Here is a 14,515-nt window from a genome sequence, read left to right on the forward strand (position 1 = left end):
TAATGTATAAGGAATTCCCATAATGCTATCAGCTGATTTTTCAGCAGAAACTCTACAGGCCATTAGGGAATGGCACAATATATTCAAAGTGATGAAAGGGGAAAACGTACAAACACAAATACTCTGTCCAGCAAGGCTCTCCTTCTTCTGTGTTGGTGAGATCAAAAGCTTTACTGAAAAGCAAAAGCTAAAAGAGTTCAGCATGGCCAAACCAGCTTTACAGCAAATATCAAAGGAATTTCTCTAGGCAAAAAAAAAAATAAAGACCACAACTAGAAACACAATTACAAAATGAAAAATTTCACTGGTAAATGCAAACATACAGTAAAGGTAGGAAACCATCCACCTACAAAGATAGTATTAGGGAGGTTAAAATACAAAAGTAGTAAAATCATCTATATCCACAATAAGCAGCTAAGGGATACACAAAACAATTAAATGTAAAATATGATATCACGAACAGTATTTGTGAGAGGAGAGCACAAATACTGGGTATCTAAAACAAATTTGAAATTAAGAGATGATCAACTTAAAACAATCACATATATAATATATTGACTGCTATATAAAAACTTCATGGTAATCATAAAACAAAAATTTTAAAATAGATACACACAAAAAAAGGAAAAGAGATCCAAACATAACACTAAAGATGGTCATCAAATCACAAGGGAAAAAAACAAAAGAAAGAGGGGGAAGACCTACAAAAACAAACCCAAAACAATTAACAACATGGCAATAAGAACACATATATAGATAATTACCTTAAATGTCAATGAACTAAATGCTCCAACCAAAATACATAGAGTGGCTGAATGGATACAGAAACAAGACTCACTTCATGTCTATGAGACACAGAGACTGAAAATGAGAAAATGTATTTCATACAAATGGGAATCAAAAGAAAGCCAGAATAGAAATAATTATTACATACAAAATAAACTTTAAAATAAAGACTGTTTAAGAGACAAAGAAGGATACTACATAATGATCAAGGAATCAATCCACCAAGAAGATATAACAATTTTAAGTATATATACACCCAACATAGGAGCATCACAATACATAAGGCAAATATTAATGGGCAAGTAAGGAGAAATATACATTAACTCAATAAATGCTATTGGATTTTCACACCTCACTTACATTGATGGACAGATCATCCAGAGAGAAAAATCAATAAGGAAACACAGACTTAAATGACACATTAGACCATATGATTTAAGGGATTTGTATAGCATTCCATCCAAAAGCAGCAAAATACATGTTCTCAAGTGCATATGGAATATTCTCTAGGGTAGATTATATCCTGGGCCACAAAATAAGACTTGGTAAATTTATTTATTTATTTATTTTTATTATTTATTTTTTTCCACTGTACAGCATGGGGATAAAGTTATCCTTACATGTATACATTTTCCCCCACCATTTTTTCTGTTGCAATATGAGTATCTAGACATAGTTCTCAATGCTACTCAGCAGGATCACCTTGTAAATCTATTCTAAGTTGTATCTGATAACCCCAAGCTCCCAATCCCTCCCACTCCCTCCCTCTCCCGTTGGGCAGCCACAAGTCTATTCTCCAAGGACTTGGTAAATTTAAAATTGAAAATCATATCAAGCATCTTTTCCAACCACAATGCTATGAGACTAGAAATCAAGTACGAGAAAAAAACCCTGCAAACAACTCCACAAACATGTGGAAACCAAGCAATATGGTACTAAACAACCAATGAAACACTGATGAAATCAAAGAGGAAATAAAAAATATCTAGAGATAAATGACAAGGAAAACATGATTATCCAAAACCTATGGGATGTAGCAAAAGCAGTTCTAAGAAGGAAAAATTTACCTCAGAAAACAGAAAAAATCTCAAATAAACAACCTTACTGTACACCTAAAATAACTCCATAAAGAACAAACAAAGCCCGAAGTTAGTCAAAGGAAAGAAATCATACAGATAAGAGCAGAAATACATGAAATATGAGACTGAAAATCAAGAGCAAAGATCAAGGAAACTAAAAGCTGGTTCTTTGAAAATATAAACAAAATTGATAAATCTTTTGCCAAATTCATCAAAAAAAAGTAGAGGGCCCAAATCAATAAAATCAGAAATGAAAAAGAAGTTATGACAAATATCAGTGAAATACAAAGATCATAAGAGTCTGCTATGAGTGACTGTATGCCAATAAAATGGGCAACTCAGAAGAAATGGACAAATCTCCTGAGATTAACAGGAAGAAATAGAGAATATGAACAGACCGATTACCGGTACTGAAATTGAATCAGTAATTTAAAAACTCCCAACTAGCAAAAGACCAGGATCTCACAGGTGAATACTACCAAACATTTAGAGAAGAGTTAACAACTACCATTATCAAACGATTTTAAAAATTGCAGAGGAAGAAACACTTCTAAACTCATTGGATGAGGACACCATCACCCTGATACTAAAGCCAGACAAAGTTATCACGAAAAAAAAGAAAATTACTGGCCAGCATTACTGGTGAATATAGATACAACTATCTTCAAAAAATGTTAGCAAACCAAACCCAACAATACATAAAAGAGTCATACACCATAATTAAGTGGGATTTATCCCAGGGATGTAAAGATTTTAAAATATCCACAAATCAATCAATGTGACACACCACATTAACAAACTGAAGAATAAAAACCATAATATCATTTCAATAGATGCAGAAAGAGCTGGTAACAAAATTCAACATCCATTTATGATAAAAAAAACTCTCTAGAAAGTGAGTATAGAGGAAACATAGCTCAACATGATAAAGGCCATATATGACAAACCCACAGCTAACATCATACTCAATGGTGAATAGCTGAAAGAAAGCATTCCCTCTCAGATAAGAAATAAGAAAAGTAAGCCTACTATTGCCACTTGTATTCAACATAATTTTTGAAGTCCTAGCCAGAGCTATCGGACAAGAAAAAGAAATAAAAGGAATCTAAATTGGAAAAGAAGTAAAACTGCCACTGTTTGCAGATGACATGATACATATATATAGAAAAATCCTAAAAAAAGGTCACACTTATCAATGAATTCTGTAAGATAGCAGGATATAAAATTAATGTACAGAATCTGTTGCATTTCTATACATTAACAAAAAACTATTAGAAAAACGAATTAAGGAAACAACCCCACTTAGCATCACATCAACAAGAATAAAATACCTAGGAATAAACCTACCTAAGGAGATATAAGAGCTGTACTCATAAAACTATAAGACACAAATGAAGGAAATTAAAGATGACACAAACAGATGGAAAGATATATTGTGGTCTTGGATTGGAAAAATCAGTATTGTTAAAAAGACCATACTAGTCAAGATAATCTTACAGACTCAATGCAATCTCTATAAAATTACCAATGACATTTTTCACAGAACTAGAACAAAAAATTTTAAATTTTGTTTGGAAACACTAATACTCCAAATAGCCAAAATAATTATGGGAAAGAATGGCTGGAAGAATCATGTTCCCTGACTTCAGACTATACTACAAAGCAACATTCATCAAAAGAATATGGTACTGGTACAAAAACAGACACATAGATGAATGGATCAGAATAGAGACCCCAGAAATAAGCCTATACACTTAAGGTCAATTAATTTATGACAAAGGATGCAAGAATATACAATGGAGAAAAGAAAGTATCTTCAACAAGTAGTGTTGGAAAACCTGGAAAAGAATGAAATTAGAACATTCTCTAACACCATATACAAAAATAAATTCAAAATAGATTAAAGACCTAAACATAAGACCAGATACTATAAAACTCCTAGAGGAAACTATATCCAGAACATTCTTTGACATAAATCCAGCAATATTTTTTGTATATGTCTCATAAATAAAAGCAAAAATAAACAAATGAGACCCAGTTAAATTTAAAAGTTTTGCACAGTAAAAGAAATAATCCACGAAACAAAAAGACAACTTACAGAATGGGAGAAAATACTTTCAAATGATATGACCAATCAAGGGTTAATATCCAACATATATAAATAGCTCATACAATTCAACATCAAAAAATAAATAAATAAATAAATAAAATAACTCAGGAGTTCCCATCGTGATGAAACAGAAACGAATCCAACTAGGAACCATGAGGTTGTGGGTTTGATCCCTGGTATCACTCAGTGGGTTAAGGATCTGGCATTCCCATGAGCTGTGGTGTAGGTCGCAGATGCGGCTCAGATCTGGCATTGCTGTGGCTGTGGAGTAGGCCGGTGGCTGTAGCTCCGATTAGATCCCTAGCCTGGGAACCTCCACATGCCACCAGTGCAGCCCTAACAAAGACAAAAGACAATAAAATTAAATTAAATTAAATTAAATTAAAAGATTAAAAAAACAATTTTAAAATGGGCAGAAGAACTGAATTTTTCTAGAGAGGAAATGCAGATGGCCAACAGGCACATGAAAAGATTCTCAACATTGCTAATCAGGGAAATGCAAATCAAAACCACAATAAGATATCACCTCACACTGGTGAGGATGGATATATCAAAAGAAATACCAAGAGCAACTGTTGGTGAGTATGTGGAGTAAAATGAACTCTCATACAATGTTGGTGAGAATGTAAATTGGTGAAGCCACTATGGAAAACAGTATAGAGGGTCCTTAAAATATAAAAATACTACTACCATATGACTCAGTAATTACACTGTTAGGTATATATTTGGAGAAAAACTAAAACGCTAATTCAAAAAGATACGTGAATCCCAATGTTCATAGCAGCACTGTTTACAACTGCCAAGATATGGAAGCAACGTTAAGTTTCCATCAGCAGGTGAAAGGATAAAGAAGATATGGTACATGTATACAATGGAATTCTACTCATCTCTTTTAAAGGAATGAAATTTTGCCATTTGCAGCAACATCAATGGACTTAGAGGGCATTATGCTAAGTGAAATAAGTCAAAGAAAGACAAATACTATATGATGTCATTTATATGTGGAATCTAAAAAATACAATAAACTAATAAATAAAAAAGAAGCAGGAGTTCCTTTTGTGGTGCAACAGGTTAAGGATCTGGTGTTGTCTCTGCAGCAGCATGGATTGTTGCTGAGACACAGGTTTGATCCCTGGCCTGGCACAGTGGGTTAAGGATCCAGCATTGCCGCAGCAGCTGTGGTGTAGGTTGCAGCTGAGGCTCAAATTCAATCTGTTGCCCCAGAATTTCCATATGCCATGGGTGTGGCAAAAAAAAAGCTGAAAAAAATGTAATTTGTGATATTAATAATGTAAAGGGGGGGACATGGAGCTGTAAATAGGTAGAGATTTGTATGTGATTGAAGTTAAATGCTTTAATTTAAAATATTCTTATACCTTTAGGATGTTATATGTAATCCTCGGGGTAACCACAAAGAAAATATCTATAGACTATACACAAAATAATGTAATTAGGGAATCAAGTCATGTCACTACAAAAAATAAACTAAACACAAAGGAAGGGAATAACGAAGTAAATAAGGGTAAAAAAACTGTAAGACATTTCAAAACAAATAACAAAATGGCAAAAGTCATTCCCTATCAATAGTTACTTTAAATGTGAATGGATTAAACTCCCCAGTCCAAAGGTATAGATTAACATAATGGATTTAAAGTCCAACTGTATGCTGCCTACAAAGGACTCATTTTATTTGTTTTTGTTTTTGGCTTTATTGAACTGACAAAATTAAAAGATACTTAAAGCATAGATCACAGTGATTTGTCATATGTCATTGTGAAAGGATTTCCCTCCTCTAGCTAATTAACTGATAAATCACCTCACATATTTATCTTTTTGTGTGTGTGAGAACATTTAAGTTCTATCCTCTTAGTAAATTTATTTTATTTTATTTTATTTTATTTTATTTTGGTCTTTTTTGCCATTTCTTGGGCCGCTCCCGCGGCATACGGAGGTTCCCAGGCTAGGGGTCTAATCGGAGCTGTAGTTGCCAGCCTGCGCCAGAGCCGCAGCAACGCGGGATCCGAGCCGCATCTGCGACCTACCCCACAGCTCACGGCAATGCCGGATCCTCAACCCACTGAGCAAGGGCAGGGATCGAACCCGCAACCTCATGGTTCCTAGTCGGATTTGTTAACCACTGAGCCACAAGGGGAACTCCGTAAATTTCAATTATATAGCAGTTATCAACTCTAGTCACTATGTTATATACATCAGAGCCTTAGATATTATTCATTTTACAGCTAAAAGTGTGTACACTTTCACCAACCTCTCCCTATTTCCCCCTCACCCAAGCTCCTGAAAATCACCATTATATTCTCAATTAGTTTGCTTTTTACTTTCCACATAGGAGTGGTACCATTTGGTATTTGTCTTTCTCTGTTTTATTTCACTTAGCATATTGCCTTCAAGCCCATCCATGTTGTCACAAATAGCAATGTATCCTTCTTTTTCATGACCAAATAACATTTTATTATATATGTATATACCACATCTTCTTTATCCATTCATCCATTGCTAGACATTTAGATTGTTTCCATGTCTTGGCTACTGTGCATAATGCTGCAATGAATATAGAAGTTATAGAAGTGCTAAAATCCCTTCAATATATCCTCTTTTCATTTATTTTGGATATACACCAGAAATGGGATTGCTGAACTTCCATACTGATTTCCATAGTGGCTGTACCAATTTACATTTCCATCAACATGCACAAGTGTTCTCTTTTTTCCACATGCCCACCAACTCTTGGTATCTCTTATAACAAAATGTTACATAAGGCCCTATGGCACAAGGTCCCAGGGACAGGAATTTTTCTAGCAGAGTACTATGGGTATTAATGAGTGTAAGTACTCCCATTTCTGTCCTTTGATTCTTGAACCTGTGGATCCGAGTTATGGTATAAACAATACCATACATTTAATGTTGATTTAGAGCATATACTGCCTCATAGAGGACACTGACTCAAACTTACAAGGTAATAGCACCTAAATGGCACTACAACTGAGTTTTCAAATGGTCTTTCCACAATCCTATCAAGCAAGTGCTTTCAGAGTGATGGGGAACTTGGAAAGCAGGGAATTCTATGAATATGAGCCAATAAGCTATTAAGTGAGTTCCTTAATCAGAAGCAAAGTTGAGTGGAATACTGTGATGGTAGGTATGGCATTCTGTAAATCTACAGATGATATTTTTGGGAAAAGAATTATGTTCAAGGAAGGCAAATCCATATTCACAGTAAGTGTCTATTTGAGTAAAAAAAGGTGTTGCCCTTTCTATGACAGAAGTAGTCCAAAAATAATCAATCTGCCACAGATAGCTGGATGGTCACCCTGGGGGATTGTGCCATATTAGAACTCAGTGATGGCCTCTGCTATCACTGAGACTGGGCATTCAGCTGTGGCTATAGCCAGCTCAGCCTTGGTGCGTGGAAGTCCATTGTTGCTAAGCCTATGCATAACCTCCATTTCTGCCACCATGGCCACTTTGTTTATAAGTGTATTGGGCAATGACAGGAATGTTTAGAGAAAGAATTACTAGAATAGGCAGAGAAGCTATTCATTGGATTATTGAAATCCTCATTTACTGATATCACTCTTTGATGGATTTTAATATGGGATACAATATATTCATATTATTTGCCAATTCATAGAAGTCTATCTACATATCTCTTCCTTAGACTTCCTTGTCATCAATTTTCCAAACAAGTTCCTTCCAAGTCTCTGAATAGCAAACCAAACCATTGGCTGTAGATCATGAATCAGTATTGACTCATAACTCCTTCCAAGCAAAATAAACATCCAGGGTCATTGCTCTAAGATCTGCCTTCTAGAATGATTTCCTTTCACCACTGCTTTCTAGGGATATCTCAGAAAGGGGTTGTATTGTTTGCTGCTGGTATCTCCTTTCATGTGGTGGCTGCAAACCATTCAGAAGTACCTGTAAATTAGTACTATTCTTCAGGAAACTCATGGTAGGGAACTCCCACTGAGATCATATATGCAGGTAGGGAGAAAGAAGGTAAAGTTCCAAGAGTATGGACCATGAGCATTTGGTCTACTTCCTCATGTCTCATACTAGTGCTTTCAGGCCCCACTCGATCCTGACTTGGTATCTAACACTTTCATTTCATGACAGAGTGCCTGTGTGCATGCCTAAATTTATGGCTTAGTGGGTCAGATAATACTCATTTCATGAAAGGCAGCTCAGGCCACATGGTAACTCGCTGGCCCATGGTTAAGCAATAGTCTCTACTAAGGCCCTGTAGCAAGCCAAAAACTGAGTGATTGTCTGTAGTAGTAAGCCGAAAGGAGAGTCATTATCTGCGGGGAATTTCAATATATACTCTAAAATCTTAAGGGCTTGCACTATAATTAATTTATAGGGAATTTTCCAAAGGCTCCAAATAGTATGTCTATCTGCTACTGACACTTTAAGCTCAATAGATCTACTGGATAGAAAAGATTGCATGGAAGCCAGGACCTGTTGCAGTGACCTTCTCTTATTTCCCCCCTTGAAACTAGTTGCTTTTTAGATCACTCAGTAAATGAATCAGAGTATTGCTCATACCCAAATGAGAAAAATGCTGCCCCCCAAATCCAAGGTCCATTGGATGTTGTATCTCTTTTTTGGTTGTAGGAGAGCAGATGCAATAACTTATCCTTCACCTTATATGGATATCTTAACTCATTGGATGAAGCTGACCCCAATTATTGAGAATAATCTTCACCTCAAGTCAAGTGAATATAGATGTCAGTAGCAACTACAACATACCTTCACAGCAAAATACAGAATGTATTTGATTGAGTAACTGGGTTTTATAGCCTAGCAAAATTGTAATGTAAAACTAATCATAACATATATTAGAGGGTCACTTTACTGTAGAACAAAAATTGGCACATTGTAAATTGGTTATACTTTAATAAAAAATCCGTAAAATGATAATATTCAAGCAGAAGTAAGCATAACTATAACCCTGAAAAATTAGAAACAAGATGGAATTATACATGTAATATATGATATGTAAAATTATTTAATATAAATAAATGATAATATATCAAAATAATCTTATAGAAATCAAGAGGAACACATGACTCACAGTACATATTTTTCAACTGCATAAAGAAAAAGGATACATATTAAATGAGAATACCTTGTCTCCACAACAGGCATAGAGTAGGAGTGAAAAATGGGAACAAAAAGGACTGAGTACATGAGTGATAAGTGAGGGTCTGGCCAGAAAGAATAATGACAGTAGTGATATGAGCTGGAATAAGATCCTTCTCAAACCTCTGACACTACAGCGTTCCCACCTTCCCTCTGTTTGGACTCACCTCACCTTCTCTTAGACCCTGCAGGGCCATACCTCAGGAACCCTGAAGTGGTAACCTTTTGTCTTCTGCTCCTCTTGTCTACCTCATGCTTATTTCTGAGGTCTCGGCTTAAATATCACTTCTTCCTGAAGGCCTTTCCTGGCCACAAACCACTTCAGCCTCAATTTAAATTACTCATCCTCCTCTTTCTCTTAGCATCGGGAAAACTTCTTCCATAACACTTATTTGTCATACCTCACGTATTTGTAGAGATTGGTTAGAGGGGTCCTTTTGAAGCACCTGCTGTCCTGTTCCAGTGCAAGCCCCATGGTGAAAGGTGTCAATGTCTGTTTTGTTCTCCACTGTGTATCCTGAGGGCCTAGTCCAGTGCCTGTTAGCTTAGAAACTCTCAAAATAAGTTTTTGGGAGGAATAAGTGAATGAACAAAAGAAATAATGAATTGCAAAATGGAAAGGAAAGGATGGAAGACTTGGTAGAGGGATTGTTGGATGGATGTATATACCCATGGTCTTCCCACAGATACGGCTCAGCATGGGGCAGGTAGTGGGGACACAGATAGGGATATGCGAGGGAAAGTGAAGAGGTGGAAAATACAGAGACTCAGAATATGGGATAAATGATGGAAGGGGAAGGAGGGACTGAATGGAAAAACCAATTGGAGGACTGAAAGGGCATAGGAAAGAGAGAGTCAGAGAGGTAGCAGCAAAGAGAGAGAGACAGAGACAAAGATGGGGGAGGGGTGGGAGGATGCAGGGGAGCTGAGGGAGATAGAGGAGAATGAATGAATTGCAAAATGAGGAATGGCAAATCAAAAGTACAGTGAGGTGCCACCTCTCACAAATCAGAATAATCATCATTAATAAGTCTAAAAATAACAAATGCTAGAGAGGGTGTGGAGAAAAGGGAACCCTCCTACACTGTTTGTGGGAATGTAAATTGGTGCAGCCACTATGGACAACAATATGGAGGTTCCTCAAAACACTAAAAATATAATTTCCATATGATCCAGCAATCCCACTCCTGGGCATATATCCAGACAAAACTGTAATTCAAAAAGATACTTGCACCTCTATGTTCATAACAGCACTATTCGCAATAGCCAAGACCTGGCAACAACCTAAATATCTATTAACAGATGGTGGATAAAGATGCAGTACATATACACAATGGAATACTACTTGGTCATGAAAAAGAATGAAATAATGCCATTTGTAGCAACATGGGTGCAACTAGAGATTCTCATACCAGGTGAAATCAGAAAGAGAAAGACAAATTCCATATGACATCACTTGTAAGTGAAATCTAAAGTATGGCACAAATGAATCTGTCTACAGAACAGAAACAGGCTAACAGACTTCTGGTTGTTGAAGGGGAGGAAGGAGGGAGTGGGATGGTCAGGGATTTGGGGGTTAGTAGATACAAACTATCACACTTGTAATGGGTAAGCAATAAAGTCCTGCCATATAGCACAGGGAACTATAGCCAATCACTTGTTATAGAACATGATGGAAGATAATGTGAGAAAAAGAACACACACACACACACACACACACACACACACACACACATATAATTGCATCCCTTTGCTTTACAGCAGAAATTGACAAAACACTGTAAATAAATATACACTAATTTAAAAATTTTTTGATGTAGTCTACCTATAGCTCAGTACCTCCAAAAAAAAGAAAAAAGAAGAAAGGAAGGAAGGAAAGAAAGAGAGAAAGAAAGAAAGAAAGAAAGAAAGAGAGAGAGAGAGAGAAAGAAAGAAAGAAAGAAAGAAAGAAAGAAAGAAAGAAAGAAAGAAAGAAAGAAAGAAAGAAAGAGAGAAAGAGAGAAAGAAAAAGAAAATGGAATGGAAAGGATGGAAGAATCAGTAGAAGGATTGGTGGATGAATGTATATATCCATGGTCTTCCCACAGATATGGCTCCACATGGGCCGGGCAGTGAGGAAACAGACAGGGATATGAGAAAGAAAGTGAAAGGGTGGAAGATACACAGATGAGGAATATGGGATAAAGGATGGAAGGAGAAAGAGGAACTGAATAGAAAAACCAGTTGGAGGACTCATGTGTGCATTGTTTTTGTAGGAAGGAAAAAAGAAATATCAATGGAAATTCTCCATTGTGGGGCCCTGGAAAGACATGGAATCCCCCCAGGGGCAAAACAAGAATTCCAGGTGGAAGTTGCCCTGCTGCTGGTACTGGGAATTTATTATATCAAAACTCTAAAATGAAATAGCGAATTTAGTACGACAGCCATGAAAAGGTCGTAACCATGATCACGTGAACCCAAGGACATTTTTGCAGGTGGTATTAGGTTAATGACTCAGTGGAAACCAACAGCCACATTTTGACATTTAAACGCTAATATTTTCCAAGCCCTATATTTTGTTACAATTCACCACATGCCTGAATGGTTTCCTTAGGCTAATAGAGGATATGGGCAATGTCCTGAGGACTTACATGGCCTTAGATGGAGAAGAGCTAAGCACACTGAAACCACTGTACCACATTGCTCTTAGTTTTGCCATAAAAATCTTCCCTCCCCTCTCCTGAGATGAGTAAAAGCTTACAATGATCCCAGTTTGGGTAGCTTTGTGAAATGGGTATGAATTCCAGTGCCATTCTCATACGAACTCAGAAAAAGAGAGAAGATACAGTAAAACCAATTAGAACAGAACTTCCCAGGGAGTGAATGGGGAACAAGCATTTCCATCTCCTTGGTAACCCTTGTAAAAGTCAGCATTATTTCTCACCAGTTTTTTTCTCAATGGGAAATTTAGGGACCACAGAGAAGAGCAAGCAGGATGAGAGCTTGTGAAAGGGCAACATGACTTTCCCAGTGGTTAATAGCACAAGTGCTTAGGGTAGCATTAAATATCCCAGGGCTGCTGTTAACCACTGGGAAAGTCATGTTGCAGTCTCAGAAGCTCTCATCCTGCTTGCTCTTTTCTCTTGTGAGGCTTATCCAGAGAGTGGTCTTCAAGGAAAAGTCATCCTAGAACAAATTCTTTTTATTCTCAGATCCTTTTTTTGTTTCAGGGATGAAGGTGGTGATTGGTGAGAAGCCAAAAAGAGTAGTGCATACCAGTGCCAATAAAGAACTTAATAGTAGCTGAAAGGTGTTTCCAAAAATAGTGGTAGTGATATTTTGCTATCTATTTCAACGCAATTGTAAAATGTGAAGTACCTCAAATAGTATTCTGTACAATAAAAGATAATAGTTAGATATGTGGAAGTAGTTCGCGAAGAGGATCTGAAACAGTCAATTTTAACTGTTACTGATACAACTAGGGAATAGCAGAAGCCAGTAAGTTGGTGAAGGGATGTGTTTGCTGCTTTGGACAGCTAAATGCCAAGGTCAAGGTACGGAGAGATAAAAAGAGGTCAAATGAGGACAATCTGCTTACTGTGAGAATGAGCTTAAGAATCAGAAACTGGCTTCATATTACGTGAAGTTAGTGCATGAATCTCTGAGGAAAAAAACAGATGTGAGGAACCAGTGGAATTCAGGAGGCCTTAAACAGACCTGCTATCAACAGACATTCTGGCTACCAGTAAGTAGAACTGCTTTTACACCACGGGTAGCCTTAGGAATGTAGAAGAGCACTGCTGTTCTGATACGAACTCAGGAAAAGAGAGAAGATACAGTAAAACCAATTAGAACAGAACTTCCCAGGGAGTGAATGGGGAACAAGCATTTCCATCTCCTTGGTAACCCTTCTACAAGTCTGCATTATTTCTCACCAATTTCTACAAGGTTTCTTGGTATTTCTATTCTTGCTCCGCTATTTTCTCCTACATTCTTAAAAAATTCTTTTTTAAAAAAATGACAATTAAAAACCAATATGATACTCCTTTGCTTAGAAAACTTGAATGAGTTTTTAAAGACTTAGATGAGAAATATGATTGTCCTCAGGGGGGAACAGATAAGGAAAATGTCACGAGTGCGCGTTCTGTGTTATCCGGGCATTCTCACTTAGATAGACATAGACATATGCATAGCAGAGTGGATACACCTCAAAAGCATAGTGCTCAATGAAAATTTTCTGAAAGTTAGAAAAATGTTAATACTATCAGGCCTCTGGCCATAGTGAATTAACAGGAATCCAATTTGCTCTCCCACCTAAAAATCTATAAATCAAAAAAGTTATAAAGCTTTACATCATGATCCGACAGGCCACACAGGACAGTGATCCACAAGATAAGGGTAACTAGCACAGTGACCTCTTGGATTGCGCAATCCTGCCCCACAAGTTCTCGCCTGGATGGAGTTCACAGGCTGCAGCACAGGGAGACCGGTCACAAAGAGAGCCTAACAGACAACCTGAGAGAAGGAGACAGAGTTGGGAATTCCAAGAGGCCACTGCGGCTCGAATGTTCTGGGAGTAATGGAGGGGAGACAGCTGCACGGAGAGGTAGTTCTGGAGAGCTGCACAAGGTTCCCATCTGGGTGCAGAGTATGAGAAAGCGTATGGAAATTGACTTCCTGGGGGTGTGAGAGGGTGGGAGGGGTGGATATGGGGCTTGAGACAGACGCAGTGCCAGGAGCCCCTGACACATCCAAGGGGAGAAGTCGTGTTGACAAATGAATGCATGGATGTGGACCTCAAAGGTGAAGTTCAAGCGGGGGTTGTATTTTGGAGTTATTCGCGTGTTCCCACACACCGTTATATAGCATAGCGCATAGAGAGAGGCAGCTACAAGAAGGAGCACAATAAAAGTTCTCACCACAAAAGGTTTGTAACTACACATGATGACGAAGGTTAACTGGACACATGGTGGTGATCATTTCACAATATATACAAACACTGAATCAGATGTTGTACAACAGAATCTAATACAATGTCTTATGTCAACTATATGTTCGTTAAAAAAGAAAGAGAAAAATACAGGGATAAAAACTAAAATGCAGCGAATAGAAGAGTCCACTGTGGATTTTGTAAAAAGCAGAGTCTCAGTCTGAGAGGGGAACATAGCGCTTTCTATTAGCATGTAGCGGTTTCCACCAAGCTTTCCTTTCTAAGGTCTGGTCACGTCCCACAGAAACGTGTTACACAGGAAGGGCTGAAGAGACACAGGCAGCTGACAGGGGAGGTTGCTATGCAACAGCTGAGGAAAGCCATGCAGCCAGGCAGGATTGATGTTGGTCCCTGGAGAGTAAAACTCTGGTCCTAGCAATAGCTTCCATTCAGACGCAGGGGTCCTGG

This window comes from Sus scrofa, chromosome X, assembly GCF_054392235.1.
Source record: "Sus scrofa isolate SSC_HxYL_T2T_F1_AM1 chromosome X, Sscrofa_HxYL_maternal_Yorkshire_Landrace_v2.0, whole genome shotgun sequence".
In the NCBI taxonomy this organism is placed as follows: Eukaryota; Metazoa; Chordata; class Mammalia; order Artiodactyla; family Suidae; genus Sus; species Sus scrofa.